This window comes from Leptidea sinapis, chromosome 31, assembly GCF_905404315.1.
Source record: "Leptidea sinapis chromosome 31, ilLepSina1.1, whole genome shotgun sequence".
Taxonomy (NCBI): Eukaryota; Metazoa; Arthropoda; class Insecta; order Lepidoptera; family Pieridae; genus Leptidea; species Leptidea sinapis.
This window is the reverse complement of record NC_066295.1, coordinates 9643575-9659032: the sequence shown is the minus strand read 5'-3', so window position 1 is coordinate 9659032 and position 15458 is coordinate 9643575. Positions and strand designations below refer to the sequence as shown.

At 33.7% G+C, this 15458-nt stretch overlaps 1 protein-coding gene across 10 annotated transcripts in view; it reads left to right on the top strand.

Moving 5' to 3' along the window:
- Nucleotides 1-9083: 9083 nt before the first annotated feature.
- Nucleotides 9084-15458, top strand: part of LOC126974053 (spectrin beta chain) — a 223927-nt gene continuing 217552 nt past the window's right edge. For 8 of the 10 annotated variants that reach the window (XR_007731471.1, XM_050821436.1, XM_050821433.1 and 5 more), the window contains exon 1: nt 9085-9342. The gene's annotated coding sequence lies outside the window, so the exon portion shown is untranslated. Of the gene's footprint in view, nt 9343-13666; nt 13817-15458 lie in introns of those variants that run through there. The other 2 variants (XM_050821430.1, XM_050821427.1) reach the window with 2 other exon arrangements.

The window sequence follows — 15458 nt, the reverse complement described above, 5'->3', positions numbered from 1 at the left end:
AAAGAATCCTAAGCCAACAACAACGCATTGTATCATCCACCATCAGGCATTAGCTTTGAAGACTCTTCATGGTTGCCTTAAGAATACAATACAAATGCAATGCAATTTTTAAATTCTACCCTTTGATTAAAGTTAATTTTCTCATTGATTTTTGTTTATTTTCCTTGTACATCGTGGTCACTGCTAACAATTAAAATAATCGAAGTGGTCCATAACCTAGAAAAGGTTGGGATCAGAGGATCTAGACGTATAAATAATTTATTTGCTTGATATTTTTTATGATATACAAAACTCAATAATTGTAAAACACGTGTCTAAGCCCTAAGCCAAAGCTAGCGTTTTCGTGACAACCAAGAAGCAATACAAAATAACTTTATAGAAAATATAAGAAGGATTAATTATTTTGTGTTTTTTAATAAACGGCTACTCATATTATAGTATGCGTGCATTATAATCATAACAGAGGCACTTTTAGTCCACAAAATTGACACGTAGAGAGCACAACGTCTCCATATATTAAGCAGGTACTTGTACCTAGATTTACATAATCTAAAATAGGTATTACGTTGACCAAACGGTCCGGAAACTATAAGCGAAATACAAACTAGCGCTGTTGGATTAAAGCGCAACTACGACTAGTTAGAACTACAGTGCATGTCTACCTTGATAGAATACCAACGCAAGCCCCATGTTACTTTAATAAAAACATAACTCTATAACTTGGGTAGAACTACATCTATTTTATGGCAACATTCTTGTTGTCACTGTTTTACGTTATGTTTATTTTGATAACGATAAATTTACTGAAAATAGGTGACTATGGACCAAAAATTAATACTTTTGGAATAAATATTTCATATAACATTTAGTTGAGATGAGCTTATATATGAAGTAAGTATACTTTTTAGTGATGAAATCTAGCATTTTACTCTTCTGCATTTTTGCAGCAAAACTTTTAATTTTTGAGACGTTGTGGCCATAATTGTTTACCAATTATCTTCTTAAGTTTAACTTACTTTTACAAGCATTACAAGCGACATTTCTCATAAATTTCTATAGCACACCCGTCTCTTGAACCGTGAACGTAGTATTTAAATTCTCTTTGATGAAATAAAATGGCTTCATACTGTTATTGTTCTGCATTTCAAGACAGACAACGTGAGATATATCTGTCTCCTTTCAGTGCATTGCGCTTCGCGTAGGTTAGAAAAGTTAAGGCAGTGCTGTATATTACAGTAAAAACATTGTGTTGGGCATATTTGTTGATTTAAAGAAGGCGTTTGACACAGTAAGTCATTCAATCCTTGAAACTAAACTTCAGAACATAGGAATAACCGGCAATGCATTTAAAGTTTTCCAATCGTACCTCAGTCATCGACAACAGATTGTAAAAATTGGCGACTACAAAAGTGAACCCCTTCCAGTTAGTTTTGGTGTACCACAGGGATCGATCCTGGGGCCCCGACTCTTCTCAATGTATATAAATGATATCATTAATTTAGGATTACATGGTCGTATAACCTTGTATGCAGATGACACCTGTCTTTTCTATTTTGGGGCTTCCATCATTGACATTACCCAACATGCGCAAAAGGATCCTAATATTCTTTCCAATTGGTTATAATCAAATCTACTTACAATTAATGTTACAAAGACTTCTTATATTATCTTTAGTGCGAAGAACAAACCAATACCTCCCTATAAACCCTTAAAAGTAAATGATGTTCTCTTAACAGAAAAGCACGTTGAGAAATATTTGGGATTACTATTGGACAGTAAACTGACATGGGGCGCCCATATTGAATATGTTAAAAAGAAACTCTCTTCTCTGCTGGGTTCACTTCGTGGCATAGTTCGTTTGATACCCCGAAAAGTTAGAATACTTATATATAATTCATTAGTTAAATCACACCTTACATATCTAATTGAAATATGGGGCAGTGCTCAAAAAACCAAGTTAGCTGAATTGCAAACAATACAAAATAGACTCATAAAAATGTTATTTCATTTCGCTTATTTAACACCTACTTCTAAAATATACAAACAAACTAACCTCATGAACATAAAACAACTTTACACAAACCATACATGTATACTGATACAAAAAATTCTACATAATTCCATCCATACATCAATTTTACTCACCCAAACTAATCATGCGTCTAAACGCAGCACGAGACGAGCCAGCTACTTGATACTACCTAAGACAAGAACAAATTATGGCAAGCGTATGTTTATTTACGAGGGCGCACAACTTTTTAATAGTCTACCTTCATCTCTCAAAAATATTAAGTCGCTAAAAACATTTAAACGTGAGTTATCAGACTATATTGTTACAAAGTTTTTATAAAACACATGTCTGAAATTGTTTGTTATGTGACAGTGACCTGTAAAAGTGTGTAATCATAAATTTTGTGAAGAAGAATAAGTACTATAATGTATATGTATGTACTGAACATCTAAAGAACGACGGATAAATTGTTACATCATATTTTTATGTTCTCATGTAAGTGACAATATTATGTTTTTAATGAGAAATAAATATCTTTAAACCTAACTCAACTTATTGTTACTTTTCTAGGCTTCATAATTGCTCTGAGCTATATATTGTTACTCCGAACTCACTAAATGTCCAACAGCACCAAAATGGTGAATATCAAACAGGCACAAAAGCACATTGACAGCCGCCAGTCCACTGGGAAATAGGAGAGGTCAGTGATTGTAACTTGCTAAGCCAAACAACCATGGATGTTATTAGTCCTGTAGTCGAAATAATAAAATGGTTGTAACTTGTAGCCCTGGCTAGCGAAACTCTCTAATAAATAAGCGATTCACTCGATTGTCATTGACAGATTGACAGATGGCGGCTATAATCTGTTAAAAAAGGAGATAGCCGAAATCTACTACGTTATAGGCAACTATTCACTTTCAAACTTAGCCGGATTATACTTCAGGGCAAATCGATACTGTAATTACTACTATTTCAAACGTACTTAAGTCAAATGACTGCACGTTTCACACTGAATTAATTTTCAATTTTTATTTAAAACATTTAAAGGCTAATAGTTACAGTCCTTTCAAATACCTATTTTGATTCAAAAAAAATGTTTCATTCTCCTTGTATGTAATCTCTGTCTACGTTAAATGTATGGCTGTAAAACCGGACCCAAATGACATCACCGCTGACATAGATTAAACCATATTAGGTTTTTTTGGCGGGAACGAGTGAACGAAGGAAGGCGCGCTTATACAAAAAAAAATTGTTTAAATTATTGTTCATAGTGCATATATTTTTCATACTTGTAAATTGTTTATCCTGGTTTATAAATATTCGATTTTTGTATATATAAATTGTTAAGTGCGCTTCCCCATCGCCATGGGGAAGCGTACAGGTAAAAGGCCGAAGAACGGCCAGAGCGACGCAGAACCAGCAGACGAACTTCCCCTATCCGAATCCTCGGTATCTGACGCGGAGGTGACTGAACGTCTCATTGTAAGAAGAAAGGATAAAGAGAAGTATACCCCTTATAGAGCGACAAATTATTATAGGTTATACGACGAAAATTCAAATAAGAAGGAATTTATTGTATTTCTCAATCGCAAGCAGGGTGAAGTCAAAATATCAGACAAGGACAGGTTGGGTCTGTCAAATGGAATCAGGAGGCATTGCGTATCGGGTGTGTTGCACCTGAGGTCCGTTAATGCTTTTAAAGTTGGTGTTACCTTTGACCTGCCTAACAATGCGAATGTATTTTTAAAAAATGAAAAGTTACTTAGCGAGTTGGATATGGTTGCCTCAATTCCGGCTTCTGAAACGGAGGTCACTGGAGTTCTTACTTCTGTTCCCACTGATTACTCCAACAAAAAAATTCATCAATTAATTGCATCGAGTAAAAAAGTTATTGCTGTGAGAAGGTTCATGCGGCGAGTAAAGGACCCACAGGGTGTTGTCTCCTTTGTTCCAACGCAAACTGTTGCAGTCACATTTGCATCAACGTTGTTACCTGAGTATGTAACACTTGATCACTGGAGGCATGAGGTTAATGTATATGTACCCCCTATTAAACAGTGTCTACGCTGTATGAAATTTGGCCATATTGCTAAATTTTGTAGAAACAATGAAGTTTGTTCCATATGTTCTGACAATCACAATTTTAAAATGTGTCCAAAAACTTTAACAAAATGTGCCAACTGTGGTGGAGATCACATAGCTATCTCATCTACCTGTCCTCTGAAAAAACAAAAAATTGAAGAAAACAAAGTGAAGTCCCGTAGTGTTAGATACTCAGATCTCTTCAATGAATCTGCTTTCCCTCAATTAAACTCAAAGTATATTGACACACACCTGAGCAATCTTATAAAATCTGACAAATTTATGAACCTCTTGGTTGAAGCAGTTTTACAAATTTGTACAAATAAAGATAAGTTAACTATAAATTCAAATAGTATTAAGGAAATTCTGAATAACACTTTTAGAAAAAAGACACCTAGTTAATTGTTATTATGGATACATTGAATATAGTGCAGTGGAACGCTCAAAGTATTATTAGTAATAGGCTTATTTTTACAAGGTTTTTATATGAAAATCATATCCATATTGCTATAATTTCGGAAACTTGGTTAAAACCACATCAGTATTTTTTAATAAAAGGCTATAACACAATAAGGAATGATTGTGGTAATAAACACAATGGTGTAGCAATTTTTATTCATAATAATATCACATTTTCTAACATAAATACATATTATGATAGTGCTCTACAAAATGTTTGCATTAAAATTAAAATTAATAACAAAGAACTGAGTATTGTGAGTTTTTACAGTCCTTCCAATTCAAATCCTCCATTTAATAAAAACAATTTAAACAGTTTAATTAAGTCCATTCCAGAGCCAATGATATTTGCAGGTGATTTCAATGCTCATCACATGTTGTGGGGATGTGTTGATACATTGCCTCGAGGTAAAGATGTTTTAGAGGTTATAGATGAGAATGGTCTTGTTATTCTGAATAATGGTCAAGCTACCACAATAGGATCTCCATCTTGGCGTCCTAATGCTCTTGACTTGACTTTGGTAACTCCATCTTTGGCTCTTTTATGTGACTGGTCAGTTATTGACAGTCCTCTGGGCAGTAGTTATCATCTCCCTGTAATAATAAAAATGGCAGTAAGTAGTGATAGTATTAGTTTGCAAAACACATTATGTAATAATCTACATTTGCCCACTCACCCTAATTATAAGCAGGTGAATTGGAATATATATAGTAACTTAGTTGTTTCTTATTTGGATGATGTTAAATTTGACACTTTATCTTCAATAGATGCTTTTAATTCCTTTTGTAATATTTTACTTTCTGCTGCCAAGCAGTCAATCCCTAGCTGTCTGTTTTCCAAAAGTTCTAATAGTAATAATGCTACTAGTTCTTGTTCACAAAAATCTTTTAAATATCCTTGGTTGCCTTGGTGGAATCAGAGGTGTACAGAAGCAGTTTTAAATGCTAAAAATGGTTACATTAATTTTAAAAACAACTCCACTGATGAAAATTATGTGGAGTTTAAGAGATTGCGGGCTTTAAAAAAACTTATCTTAAAAAGTGAAAGAAGAAATAGCTGGATAGGCTTGTGCAATTCATTTAATCGTTGTACTCCTTTGTCTTCAATTTGGAAATACATGCGCAAATTTAACAAAACTTACATTCCTGACAGTGTGTTGAATGATAGTTGGATTCCAGATTTTCTACAAAAGTATACTTCTGACTTTGTATCAAATGAGTTAACTAACTATGTAAATGTTGTTAATGATAGTAATAAATATTTGATAGAGCCTTTTTCTTTACAAGAACTAAAATCCGCTTTATTTACTAGAAGAGATACATCTTTCGGTCTCGATACCATTCCATATATTTTACTCAAAAAACTTAATTGCCACAGTCTCAACATCTTTTTAAATAATCTTAATCGCCTATGGAAGGAGAATACTATTCCTCCAGAATGGAAAACAGACTGTTTAATCCCAGTTTTAAAGCCAGACAAAAATAAAATGTTACCTGACTCTTATAGACCTATAGCTCTCACGTCTTGTGTTGGGAAGATATTTGAGCAGCTTCTAAAACAACGTCTCGAGTTCTTTATAGAACAAAATTGTCTTTTGCCTAATAATCAGTTTGGTTTTCGCAAAGGTCGGTCTTCTAGGGAGAGTATAGCGCAGTTACAGCTTGATGCGCATCAATGTTTAGCAAGTAATCAATATCTTTTGTCTGTATTTTTTGACATCTCAGGTGCCTTCAATAGTGTAAATATTGCCGTGCTTTGTGACGAGTTATCAATGTTAGGGATACCAGGTAAAATAATAAATTGGATGCAATCCTTTTTGACTGACAGAAAAGTATATGTAAAATTTAATAAACATTTGTATGGACCACGACTTTCTTCTCTAGGTGTTTGTCAGGGGGGAATATTGTCTCCTTTAATTTTTATTATGTACATAAGACGATTGAACCTTATTTTGGGGCCAAATATAGTAAACCTACAGTATGCAGATGACTTAGTCGTCTATGTATCGGGAGTTGATCTGATTAATTTAGCCGCTACTATTAATAAAGCACTTGTAAATTTATATCAATACTTTTCTTATCTTAATTTAAATGTAAATCCAACCAAATCAAAAGTCTTTGTGATTGGTCGTAAACGCACCATATTGCCTCCCATTTTATACAATGGCATTCCACTGCCTATTTCATGTGACATAAAATTTCTAGGTGTAACATTTACTCCAAAACTTTCTTGGAAAAAATATACAGATAGTGTTATAATTAAAGCGAATAAAGCTTATAATGTATTAAAATCTTTGTGTGCAACGTCGTGGGGAGCGGACCCTAAAATATTGTTAATTTTGTATAAATCGCTTATTCGTAGTCATTTTGAATATGGCTTTCATTGTTTCGCCGCAGACAGCAAAATTGTTAATAGTCTGGATAAAATACAAAATAAATGTATGCGTACAATATTGGGTGCACTTAAAACTAGCCCAATAGCTGCTATGCAAATCGAGGCCAACCTTCCTCCTTTGTGTATTAGATTTAGTTATCTTAAAGAAAGATTTATTTTAAAGCTCTATAGCTTGCCGACGAACAATCTTCTTAAGAATCTTATTGCTTATCAATCGTCTTCATTTCAGAGACAGTTGTTTATCTTGCAAGATTTTTCTTCATTTTTTAAATTTCTACAAGATTTAAATATTCATCGGAATAATGATATACTTCCCTGCCATGCAGGTTCTTTTCGATGTAAATATTCTGCAATTAATGTTGTAATAGATCCAAATTTAACTTCAAAAGAGGAGGTTCATGTATTATTGTCAGAATGGTCTAATTGTAAATTTGTTTATACGGATGGCGCAAAAAACAATAATAACGTTTCTTTTGCAATCTACCTTCCTGAAATTAGGAAGGGTATTGGCTTTAAGATTAATAGATATGCCAGTATTTTTACTGCTGAAGCCGTCGCTATTCTTTTTGCTTTAAAGCATATTAAGAAACAAAATCAACTTAATAAGAAGTGGGTAATAGTTAGTGATAGTATGAGTGTGTTAAAAAGTTTGTCAAATAACAAAATGAGTGCTAACATCAATTACATCATTTTTGCTATAAAGGAATTGTGGTTCGAACTATGTTTAATCGATATTAAAGTGGATTTCGTTTGGGTCCCGTCCCATATAGGAGTAGCAGGAAACGAAAGCGCTGATTTTCTAGCTAGAACTATCATTAATATATCCGATCTATCCCTATATCCTGATTGCAAAGATCTAGACATTAACATACCATATACAGATATAATAAGTAATCTAAAACAGCATATGACTCTTCTTTGGGGAAGATATTGGTACAATTGTACAGAAGTTGAAAATAAGGCTCATTCGTATACTTTGTTAGATAATCCCGTTAATAGCACACCCTGGTTTTGTAAGTTTAAAAATAACGCTCACAGAAAGTTCTATACTACAATAACACGAATGCGTATTGGTCACTATCGATTGAATTTTCATCTTCATCGCAAAAAAATTGTCTCCTCTCCTTTTTGTGACCATTGTAATAAGCAACAAGATCAGTCTCTGGATCACATCTTTTTTGATTGTTCGTCCTTTGGCATACAGCGCCTTGTGCTGATGGATGAGCTACTGGAAATATATGGTGCACCCAATATAATCCCGCTCTCAGTAATAGATCTATTAAAGGACACATCAACTTATATGTCCTTGTATAAATTTGTATGTAGTACTGTAAATACATTGTAATTTGTAGATACATACGTTGTAAATTTGTTTATAATTATGTAAATACGTTATAACTTGTACATATACAACTAGTAATAGCATAGCGCAATTCGCGAACTGAACAGATAATGTAAATAGGTAGGTATTATTCTAAAAAGTTATGCAAATTACACTGGATTTGACTTTAAGAAAAGGGGAAAATTATTAGAGACTATATTACTGGATTTGGACATAATAAAAGGAAAATATGGAAAATATTCTTTAGAGAATTATACATTAACGGAAATGGTAAAATAACTGATGACTTTAAGACTGGATTGGATTTGATGAAAGAAACTACTATAAATATTCGCTATCGAATATACATAATTGGAAAAGGAAAATGGAAATAATGTAAGATGAAATGAGAAAACTGGATTGGACTTTTTGTAAAACAAAATAGTGAAAATAATAAATACCAAAGAAATGAAAATACTAACGACAAGGCAGTAAGGCCCCTGGCTATAGCCTGTTCGAAAGAACGAATTAATATAAAAAAAAAAAAAAAATTAAACCATATTAGTCTATTATTTCATAACGACAATAATTGTTTTGGTTTACTTGGCGGAAAATACATGTCTGATAAATAATTAGAAAGAATATTTAAAAAACTATTTCCAACTATTTTAATTTTTGATAGTAGATTGTTTCTTCAATATCCTACAAAAATCTAAGCTAGTAAGGTCTTAAAGATTTAAGAGTTGTGGCGCATCTGAATTTTTCAAGCCACACCTAATCTATGATATTGGGCGGGTGATGCTTGTAAAATATATTCTTTTCTCGCCTCGCCGTGGACGCCGTGAAATTTCTTGAGGCTCGTATGCGAAAGTTATTTTTGTGAAAATTAATGAAGTGTTTACGGTAGTGTCTATTTAATTTATCAAATCAAAGTTATTTGTAGTTTGTGTAGAGGCAGCTTTAACTTTAGTTCTTCAGTGATATTTATTACTTATCGTTAAAGTGCTAGTGATATTTTGTGTACGAGCATATCAGCTTTCTGCCGAAAGTAATAATTGGGAACTATCTTTGGCGGTAAGCAATTGTTTCATTATATATATTGGATTACTCAAAGAATTCAGGGTTACCCTAGTATCACCTTCAAGACGTACTTCTCTCTATTTATTTGTATTATTATTAGTATGTATTACGTGAAAATGATTCAGTAACTTAAATAGAACTATTCACCTAGATTTCGTCAGAACTAGGATTATATTAAATTCGTAATTTAAAAATCACATTGTAGTCATAAATTCAATAAGGAGTTCTGTATAACAAATTATAGTTACCTAAATAATCGCTTTATTATCTTGTCGCAAGCAGATAGTGCCTCAAACTTTAAAAGTGATTACACAATAGGTATGCCATTAAAATCAAATTACAACTAAGTAGGTAGAAAATGTTGTGCTCTCATCTTCAGATTTTTTTTTTGAAATCTTATCAGAAATAACAAAACAGCAGAGAGTTCATTATAAAGAAACTAATGGTGTTGTTCTACCTCATTTCTAAATATTTTGATTATGTACATAATATCATACTCACATGCACCATCTAAGTGTAAGCCACATATTATCAGAATGTAACCTATAATTTTATTCAATTGCTTCCAAGTTTTGCTTCACGCTATAAGAATGAAAGAAGCTGAAAAGACGGGGGAAGAAATGTTTGCTCATATAGAGAGGATGTGGGAGATCCTGTTTCTGTAACAAGTCCCCTTATTCAGGTCCATTTTGTGTGCAGTGTTGGCCAGTTTCTCCAACTGGCCCAGGTCCATCCAGAAGTTCAGAATATTCCTGGGATGTGCACAGACAATTTCATGTTGAGAGAATGTAGGCAAATTGATTGACTGCACAAATTTATAAGGCAAATGTAGAAGTGAGAAATTTTGACCTATATTCCATGATCAAGTCAGGGATATACATCTTATATATAAGAAATGGGCCAAGTCAAGAGTATGACATAATATGAAAGGTTTGATGTGAGTGGTTGGTGAAGTATGTCAGGATTGTGTCAAATGGAGTTCTATTATCTCTGCCTCTCTTGAATATAGATGTAGTTGGATGTATTTATTTATATGGTTCTTAAGATTTTTAAAACAAGAATAAGTAAGAGGTATACATAAATTAATAATTAAATAATGTTAATTCCTAAGCAAATATTGTATGCTAGTTGCTGCAGTTTTAATATGAGCCACTAGGCAATCATACTGCAGTATAATATAATATACCAAAAATATAAATTAATATTATCAAATATTATAGTGTCCGACTCACTTTTTTATGCTTGTTTTGATAGACTATACTAATAAGTAATAATCATTGTAAAGTTGGCATTATCAACTTGAATGTTTATTTTTTGTATTATTGACCTTTACAACCAATTACACAAATATTGTTAACCGCAAAGGTTTTAAGTAGTGTGTTTTACTATGTAAAAATACAGATTTGGATTTTTTTTAACTACTATTCCTCAACTACCTGACAGAGATTCCCCTATATTAGACCTGACTCAATACTTTATTGTGAATAATTTAAGAAATTTGTGGTGTAATTAAGAGTTTCTTAGATCTTCTTTAGAATAAATACAAGTCATCTGAGTGGCAGTAAAAATTATTTAAGTCACAATAGAATCATCAGCTCTCAACAGTCTAGGTCACAGGTTCTCAACGTGGGCGATAACGGCCCCCTGTTGGCGTTTGAGACTTTCGGGGGAGCAGTAGAAGACCCAGAGAAAATTATTGGGCATTGAGATGGGGTGTGGGTAGATTAAAAAATATAGTCTAAAAAGGCAAAAAAATACACGAAAATACTCTAGAAAAAAACATATTCTCAAATGGGCGGTGAACAAAATAAGGTTGAGAAACTATGCCTTAGAATAATGCCCAAAAATACTATCATATTATTTATTTGAATAATAAATAAATGATAGAATATACTATTGAAATATGTTTTTTAATTTTAAAAGACCCACAATTCTCTAGTACGCCCCTTGATTTAGCTTATGTAAGCTATGTAAATATATTAATTATGTAAAATCTTAATTTTATGTTTTATATTTCTTTTATCAAAAATTATGTGAATAATGGTATAAGGATTAAGCAGGGATATACAGTCGGGACAGTGGAAAGTGACCTTGCTTTCTACAATGTAACTTAAAAGTTTATTATTAAATAATTAATCATTACATAGTCATGAGATAGGCAGAGTTTTCAAGTTCACCACAATCATAATAGAGCAATATTATCAACATGTGTTGTTAAAACAATTTAGCATATAAACTAGTTCGTAAACTTTTATGATAGATAGACCATGGCTTACAATTATGAATATTCATTCATTCAAATAAATATTACATCAGTCAAGATACTAATGTAATTCTATTTTCCACTATTTATTGGTAATCTTTATATATATAATTCTTGTGTGTATGTCACTGAACTCCTCCTAGACGGCTGGACCGATTCTAATGAAACTTTCTGTGTGTATTCAGGTGGATTCGAGAATGGTTTAGATTCACAATTGAACTACCTCCTAAACGGCTGGACCGATTTTGATGATATTTTTGTGTATTCCAGTGAATTTGAGATTGGTGTGTGTCTTCAGGTGGATTCGAAAATGGTTTAGATTCACAATTAAACTACCTCCTAAACGGCTGGACTGATTTTGATGACTTTTTTTGTTTGTTTCAGTGAATTTGAGATTGGTTTAGATTCTCAATTCCGCCCATATAATATAATTCTCCTGCTCATGTGTATGTTAGTGAACTGCTCCTAACGGCTGGACCGATTTTTCAAATTTAAAACATGTGTACAGGAAAACGTCTATTGGGTCCACTAGTAATTATTATATTTCTTTTAAATAAATGCACATTTTAGGTATTTAAAACGAAGTATGTTGTATTATTTTAAAAGATATATAAAATTATGTAACGTAATGGAGTGACTTTATATGGCTTTAGCTTTAGCAGCTAAAAGGAGGTCAGGAGTTGTGTTATTTATAAACATTACACATGCTGACTAATGTGCAAAATATATTCAGCCTTGAACACACCGGCCATAAGAACTATAGTTCATAAGCGTAAATAAAATTTACTAACTAATAAAAAGTTTAATATTTCTTAAATTTTGTCATGCAAATAATAATGCTAGGGTTAAAGGTTTCTACATATGAGTACACATTCTTTTTTTTAAATGAAAATAAGGGACGAGACGAGCAGGACATTCAGCTGATGGTAATTGATACACTCTGCCCATTACAATGCAGTCCTGCTCAGAATTCTTGAAAAACCCCAAAAAAGAAACAACTGTCCGTCACCTAGAGACATGAGATGTTAAGTCTCATTTACCCAGTAATTTCACTAGCTACGGCGCCCTTCAGACTGAAACACAGTAATGCTTACACATTACTGCTTCACGGCAGAAATAGGCCCATAATCTAGCCGGCTTCCTGTCCAAAGGAGCCTCCCACTGGTGTGCAAAGGAGCCTCCCACTGGTACATAATCCTCCCTCATACATAAATATCAAGAAGGTATATAGATATATGTCTTTGTGTTAGTTCTCTATGCATTGGTATGGTGAGCTGGACCCATATCTGTAATAAATAGTAATAATGGGCCAAAAATTTGTTCTGCTGCTACATAACCACAATACTTTCTTGATGTAAGTATATTAGCTAAAAATATATAGGTCATGTCACAAAAAACTTGGTATAATATGTTGAAAAACTTGTTGTTTGTTTTGTTATGTGTTGTTACATGAGAACACAAATATATGCAAGTGATTCGTGTGACATAAAATAAGAGTACCGATACGCAAGCGAGCAAGCCGACACTACTGCAGACGTCACATCTAGTGGCCGATGGCCTAACTACCTAGTTGTGTTTAGACTAGACTTTTTCTAAGACTTATTAAGTTTTGACCATACAAGCAAAAACCGCTAAATCTTGACCATCACGTTCTGTTGATTATGAATAAAAAAAAAGATAGGTAGGTACTATATCATTTAATGACATATGTTACATCGTGATAATTAAATCTTGCCTATCATTTTCTGTGATTGTGAATAAAAAAAATTACTAAATTCCTTTCTTATAAAATGAAAAAGCTCTATCCATGATAATATCACTTACTGATTAATAGTTAATAATAAAATTATATTGAAAACCTGAATAATACGACGAAAAGAAAATCGTAAATCATGTTAGATCGTACTTTATCGGGACGTTTTGTTGGTATTTGTCGTAAAATTTCAAAATTTCGGTATTTTTTAGTTGATAGCAAGGGTTGAAGAACAGGAGGGGCGTGCTATAGGGCTTAAAATGCGGACAAGCGGGCGCCAGGCATGTCGATCGATACTCCTGCCATTTGACAGCAGCCGGCGCGCAAACAGTGTCGAGCGCTCGACCTGACGCGTCGTACTTTTCTCCGCGATATCTTTTATATCCGTACTACGAACTCAGTGCTGTGAATGTGTGTTGGATTTGTCATGAGATAGTCCCCGCTCGGCGTTGGTACGTTATTGCATTATGTACTTGTACGGCTTCGGATATTGTCTTAGGATCAATACGGCCCGTGATGTCAAGTTGTGCGCTAATTAGGATGTCTACGATGTGCGTACGTAGATGTAAGCTTTGATTACCTACAGCATACCTACATCCAAACTGCGATTTAAGAATTTCAGTATGAGACGCCAATATACATCAGATAGTCGCCTATATTGGTATGAAATGTGGAATGAACTTCCTTGCATCGTGTTTCTAGCTCGATATTAATTGATCTTAAAAAATATTTACACTTTAGATTCCAGTGAATCTCTTGTGAATCTATGATGTTGCAACAATCCATGGGCGGCGGTGATTACTGGTTACAACGACCCGTAGGCTCGTATGCTAATCCACAGTCTGTACTTGCTACAATCACTTTAATCAGCGCCAGAGTTTCAAGTTATAATAATTTACAATAATACTTAACCTAATACCTACTATACCACAAAATATGATTTCCAAAAAATTTCTGTGGAGCACCATGGTGATACCAGATTGATAAGGTCCTACCATCATGTATTACTTTGTCGATCTATAAATTACCTACTTAAATCTGTCTGCTAATCAAATATTACACCAAATTGACGTTACTTGTATCCGTAAGTACTAATAACACTTATATAATTATTACTTATACAGTTATGTGATGTAAAAGTAGCATGATTCTCTTCCCCCACGCCCAGGTGACCTAGAAACATGGGAATCAGACATGGGGGCAGGCGCGGCCGTTATCTAGACCAGAATGATCTATAATATGTCGGCATAGAGGCGGTGATGTTTCTGCAGAATTGTTTGAGCCGACGCAAGGTCAATTTACTTAACCCGGCTAGATTGCCGGAATTGTTCAGACTAACAGCGAAAATTATAGCTATCTTTTCCTAATTATTACAACAATTTACTTTATAATTAAGAAACTCAATATTATATTTGATGGAAGGTTTGTTCTGAGATATTATATACGACTTTTTACTGCTGCTTCGTCTGAGTGGACTGTATATAACTGAGACAATGATGATTAAAATTAACCCCTAAATCCAGTTCAGACTTGGTGTTATTGTTTCTAAGGACTTATACATTTTTTCCTAATTCTTTTTCTCTAGCCTCGCCATATATTTTTTTTCGTTTCTTAGTAAATATTTTGCCGTCGTTTGTTTAATCTGCATCTGGTCTTGTTACAAGAGCTTGGCGTATAAGGGACTACGCGCACTTATTCAGCTCTTTTCAGCTTTTGTCCATAGAAAACAACAATTTTGTATGGAGACGTGTACGCGTTGATTTAGCTTTCCGCGTCCATTCTGCTTTCGCGGCAAACCAGCATAAAATGAGGATAAATGTGTTTTTATTATGCGAATGCTATAGAGAGCGTTCGTCGCTGTTCCGCCGCGTACAGCGCTGTTCGCTGTCGAATGCGGCGGAACAGCTCTTTACAGGGATGGTTCGCGACTCCTTGTCGACAAGTTGCGACCTGTATTGTTCCTGCATTGATTTGACGTAATCATTATACACGCAAAGATTAAAGAGTGCAGACGTGATTTAAAGTTCCGTATGCGGCTGATAGAAGCAGAGCTGTATAAGTGTGACCAAAATCGTTCAGCGAAACGCGAATGGA